The following is a 6000-nucleotide window of genomic DNA, read 5'->3' as shown; positions in this document are numbered from 1 at the left end:
GTCTCTTTCCATTAATATTAGCTATTGTGAAAACGGATATTTATACAAAGCATCATCAAAGTTAAATATCACGTTAGCGGTTGTTCCGCGCTAGCTGACTAGCTTTATTGCCTAGTTAAATGAATGTTAACTGAGCTCTTAAAACATTATACAGCCGATAATAATCTAGTTTCTGTTACATTAATAGACGGCGAAAGGACATAGAATGCAATGATTTACACATTTGATCGTTCTCAAATCGGTTTTAGCACTATTTATTACTAGCTACTTACCTTTAATAGTCCGTGTGTCAAGCGATGAAAAAAGATGTAATCAAATAGACCCACAATGCACCATGGACACATGCGAAAAGAGGCTTACGTCCTGCCTACGCTCAAACCCAACGCAGGGGGCTTTCAGTCGAGCTGCCACTTACCAGCCAATCAAAAAAAGACGGGGGCTACACAATGGCCAATCAGAAAATAGCATTATTGTATCTGGGTAAGATTTAACGCAACAACCAATGAAAAAAGCATAGTTTTATTCATGTGATTCTTTTTTTTATGTTTCCTAACTTTATTCACACAAATAGAGTTACAACAGTGATTACTGTTCAGTCTTCAAACAATAACAATATCACGCGAGGTAGTGCATATATCATAAAACAAAACACTGAAGTACATAAATCTTTACAGTTTAAATTCATTACACATGTCTTTGGTTTTCACAGCTTTACAGTTGGTGCAGTACTTTAGTGTGTCCAGAGAAGAGTTAAAGTAAGAAATTAAAACAATACAATTAGGTTTGTATTCATAATTTATCTAATAATAAGTAAAGAATCATAAAATACAACTTTTTGATAGGAAAACTATTTTCAAAATCAAATTTGAGTTTGAGTCGTATACCTAACTTTCCCTAAAAAGACGTTGTGTTGTTTCATCTGTGAAATGACAAAAGGAGCAGAGAGATCAATATTTAACATAAATCTTACAATAACACAATTCACAGGAAAAAATCTGTGCAATCGTTTCAGAGACACCTCTCGCACCTTATTTGAGAAAAAAAAATCCTGGGTAATAACCATGTTTTTCACATTCTATATCAAAATACTGATTACTCCAAAAATATATAGAAGCAGGTTTACTAATTGTGCGTCATTGTATTAATTGCCTTATACATCTATTATTAGTTCCCCCCTCACCCTCATGTGATGTACCCCTTTCATACCCTCTTTTGTAAAAGAATTTCCCCTCGGGGATGAATAAAGTATAATTGATTGATTGATTGATAAAGCTCTGGGAGAGAGTTTTGCTGGATAGTATCTCTGATTGCAGATGAAAGTAGAATTTGAATACCTATAGGAACTGCATCAAAGAGCAGGAAGGAAGCACATGAATGTTATTCTCTGATAAAAAGTCATTACATGTAAACAAATGACCCTCCTTGTTAAGTGGTTGACAGACAAGAAGTATTCCATTATCAACCCAATTCTTTAAAAACAATGACTTGCATTTAAAACATATATCTTGGTTATTCCAAATGTTACATTTGTGAGGGGAAAATATGTTTATAAACAAGGGACCAGCTTAAAAGTAACTTTATGGGAATCAGAAACTTTTATGGGGAGATTTTCTATCTTATCATTACATCTTAATAAAATAATTAAATCCTCCTAAAGCTTCAAATATATATGTTGAAATAAAATTCCATAATGAGGTTGGATTAGTTAAATATCTTTTTAACCATTCAGTTTTGAAAGTGGAATGAAGAATATGAAAATCTAAAACACTGAATCCACCATTGCTTAGTCCACATCACCCCCTCCACACAGGCATATTAAACACACTCACAAATAAACCCACACACAATTGAAGACATGTTGAACATGCATTCCTGGCACACACACACACACACACACACACACACACACAATGCTGGCAGTGGCTTTGACAGGTGATTACTATAAGAAAGAATGTTGCCCATAACCTAGTGGTGTCAAAGTAATTTTTGTGAAGTGAAACATGACTCAAACCATGCTCATCCCTCTCTCTACTAGGATCATGGCTATGCCCTGCCTGCTTCTCCTACAGCTCTTAGGACCAGACTCATGAGGCCTAAGCTAGAGTGGAAAGTCTGGAGTGAGAGAAGAAGAATGCCACAGCCAGAGAGTCTTTATTAAACTCCTTAGGTATTATGTGATGGGAACATTTCAGAACTTCAGATAGACCTCATGGGAAAATAGGGCCATGAGTACACAAAGGACTACAGAGAGTTTGCGCTCACACTCCATCTGCATGGTCCAAAGGCACACAAATACCTCAGAGAGACTCTGCATTTTCCCCTCCCACATCCACATACATCACAAAGGTAGGCCTAATGTTGTCCGATTTCATTTTGGGAAAAACTGATGCGAACACGTTAAATAGCTTCTTCTCAATTTTTTGTACCGGTGGCTGCGTTCGGTGGATGCAAAGCCTGGCCTGAACAAGATAATGCTGGATATCCTGGAGAGAAGTTGCCAGGGAGACCAGGCTAAATATGGATGTGTTCCTCTCGTGTTGGATGCCCTGTCCATCAGAAAACATGTGCAATATAATCCTCATACTGAGTCAATGTCTGGTTTTGTAGACATGGGTGATGGAATATACAGCTGGATATATTACAGCTAACAATATGAAAAATCCTGGTGGTTTTATTCAGACATAATTTCAGGACGCTCTGAGATACAGCATCCTATCTTATTAATTAATGTAATATTGCACAATGTAAACATTTCCATTGTTGTCATCTGTTCAGTCTATTATACAGAATAATTTGATCATCAGATCTTGAAAAGGATCTCCTTAAAACAAGATTTTTATTTTGTCATTGTGGGAGCAATAGGTTGCCGAGCTAACACAAACTTCTACCTTTGAACCACTCCTCATCCTCCTTTCTGCTCTCCAGCTCATATCAATCCTCCAGGTTGATCATATATTTGTATTTTATATACTATATATATCACATATTGTGTGTATATATATATATACAGAGTCGCCTTCTTCTCCATCCAGCTTGCCCACTTGCGAGCCCCAAGTCCAGTCAGTACAAACCCTACATATTTGTAAATTGTGCAAACCAAATTTGATGGAGTAGAAGCTAGTTATTGCAGTCACTGCCGACAATGGTGTCAATAACATATAACTCTCTCCTTTTTGAAGCTCTTCTACTCAGGTGCTGTATGCACGTGCCCAACCAAGTGCATCAATTGGAGAGGCCCAAGCTGGAGATACAGACACCACTTCAGATGAAGAATACACAGAAGTTTGTCTTAATTAAGTATGAGGGAAAGCCATATGTGGGACAAATTGTTGACATCAGTATGGAGGGCCTGCAGGAAAACTGCATGAAACAACTTGGAGACAAAAAGGGTTTTGTCTGGCCAAATAGGCGAGACTGCATTTACTACCAAGATAAGGAAGTTGTTTGTGGCATATCACGACCTCAGCAAGGCAGTCCGTTTGCTACTCTCTCCAAATTTGACTGGCTTATTTACTATGAAGTCTAAATGAATTGATTTATCAATGGATCCACCCAGCTGCCCTTTATGTTCACAGTTCATATGATTATTAAAATTGCTGACTTTACTGCCCCTATGTTTCTGCTTCTCCTTCATATTTATAGTGTGTGATTTGCAAAATACCTATCATAGCCTATGTGCTGACCACACGTCCCTGCTTTAAGAAATGTAGAAAAAAAACAAGTGTGAAGTCTGATTTATTAAATGCGCTGACAGTTAATTTCACCTGTCAAACAGATTACACTGAAAGGTCGACCGGTCCAAGATGGCATCCCCAGCGCTCGTCAGCGCCAGTAGGCAGTAAAGATCGATGCGGCGTCTACTCTTTATTACGTCTATTATCCCTACACCGAGTTCGATGAACTCGGTTTATCCCATTGACCAATCACAAAAAATGCTCGTTGCGCTCGAGGTGAAGGGGCGACGTACAATTGGCTGAGGTGTTTTTCCAAAGGGGCGTTATTTTTCAAGCCATCTTGATTGAATATTTAGCCTCATCCAAGCGACATTAAATTGGATATCTTCGGGATTTTGCTTCCCTCAGATGTGGAACCGGCATCGTTTGAAAGGTTTAAACCACCACAAAACAGGGTCGAGTTCGTGTGTTTGAGCGAAGTCACGGCGGAGAACTGGGGCGCTGAAAATGACGCTGTCGCTCATGAAATCCCTGTCCAGCTAAGCGAATGGGGCTAGCATGTCCGACTTGGGTTGTAGTGTGTTACTAGCTGACATTAAGCAGCTAGGTGTAGTTATTTTGTTGGGCACTCGCACTGCAGACGACGAATTCACAAGGTAAACCACTCTGATACGTTTAGAATTCTCAGCGTTGCACAGGAAACCTGTCGTCTTGTTACACGACTGTTTCCTGTCCGAGTACAAAAGCAGGAGCCGAAATCTTGCGGTTTTGTGCTCTAATGTATACATGCAAGTAATTAATGCGTTTAGCCACGGTGCATACAGTGCGTCTGGTTACTGTTGGCATGTATAATTGGATTTGATAATCAACTTGCAATCCAAATGTTGTCTCTGCTGTGCGCTTAAAATGGATGATACTCTAGCGCTCTTCAACCTAACTACGCACAGCAAGAGGGCCAGTATACTGGCATTTGATTGGGCTGAGGGGAAACGTGGTAAAGTTACAGACTCCCGATTGGACCAATGGAGAGACTGTAGTTGTTGCAGTAAGAATAAAAAAAACAAACAAAAAAACTATATATATATATATATTTTTTTTTTTTTTTTTTGCACAATAAAAAACAAACCGAAAATACAAAGGCAACAGCAACAACAAATGCATACAAAGGAAATTTAAAAAATAAACAAATTGTGCCGGTGAGATTAAGAAAACCCATAGGGTCTTGTTAAGGAAATCTCACTTCAAGTGTTGTTAAAATGCAAGAAAAAAGAATGAAAAGTCATCTCATCCACAAAGGTATACAAACAAAAAAAGAGAAAGCAAAGTGGCATCATTGAATATTTATACATACAGTATATACAAATAATAGACAGATATGTAGGATCGACCTGTTTCAGTCCTTTAGGTTTCCACTGCCTGGTTAGTCAGACAGGTCCTAAGCCTGTATTTTAAATTCTTTTGAGAAGTGGACTGAGCAACAATTTTAAATAATGCTGTTCCATATATGAAACCCCTTGTATCGAATTGAAAATTTACAGATCTCAGTGCGAAACTTTGGGAGGTGTAGCCAGTTGGCATGTCTTGTATTATACCTGTGTACATCACTGTTTAGTGTTCTCATCTGCTGCTATAGCAATTTTACAGAATATTTTCCCCAGAAGATAAAGCTACAAAAGGTGGGATGGATACGTACCTCCCCAGATTGTATTACAATATACGGTAGATAGATAGATAACTTTATTTATCCCCGAGGGGAAATTAGGTATGTGAGCTCTAATAATAATAAGTAATAATAGACCTGAGTAATTGGGATATTTCCTATGCTAAGACAAGAATCGGATTGACAATATTTTTTATTTTTTGATGTAGATGTTATACAATTAGATTGTTTTTATATTGACTGAGATTTTGTTTAATTGGAACCATTCAGAAATCATTTTTAAATCAACATTATCTTTGGCTATAAGTACAGAGAAACTAGTATAATATAGGGATGCAAATTATCGAGTAAATCATTAATTGATCATTGTTTCATCGATCGATTATCAATTAATTAATAAGCGTTAATTTTTCTGAGAAGCTGAATTTCCCTCTGAATAGGTTTTACTGTGTATAGACCTTTTTTAATGGAATTCCATTACGAGGCAACAGTCTTGGTCCTTGTTAACTTCCTGTCAGCTGATGTCATTCACATTCACTGCAACAGGAATCAAACTTGGACACATTTAGAATGTTTATGTTTACAACTTTAAAAAAAGGTCTATACGTAACATAAAATGCTATGCTATTCCTTAATCACTCACTTGAGGGCAGGGTATAACATTTT

General features: G+C 37.5%; 1 protein-coding gene across 1 annotated transcript in view; it reads left to right on the top strand.

The window, feature by feature from the left end:
- Positions 1-4086: 4086 nt before the first annotated feature.
- Positions 4087-6000, top strand: part of LOC310966176 (bromodomain and PHD finger-containing protein 3-like) — a 48197-nt gene continuing 46283 nt past the window's right edge. Inside the window, exon 1 of the mRNA XM_083940029.1 lies at positions 4087-4330. The gene's annotated coding sequence lies outside the window, so the exon portion shown is untranslated. The remainder of the gene's footprint in view (positions 4331-6000) is intronic.

The sequence above is a fragment of the Echiichthys vipera genome (assembly GCF_963691815.1).
Source record: "Echiichthys vipera genome assembly, chromosome: Y".
Taxonomy (NCBI): Eukaryota; Metazoa; Chordata; class Actinopteri; order Perciformes; family Trachinidae; genus Echiichthys; species Echiichthys vipera.
This window is presented reverse-complemented; position numbering and strand designations above follow the sequence as displayed.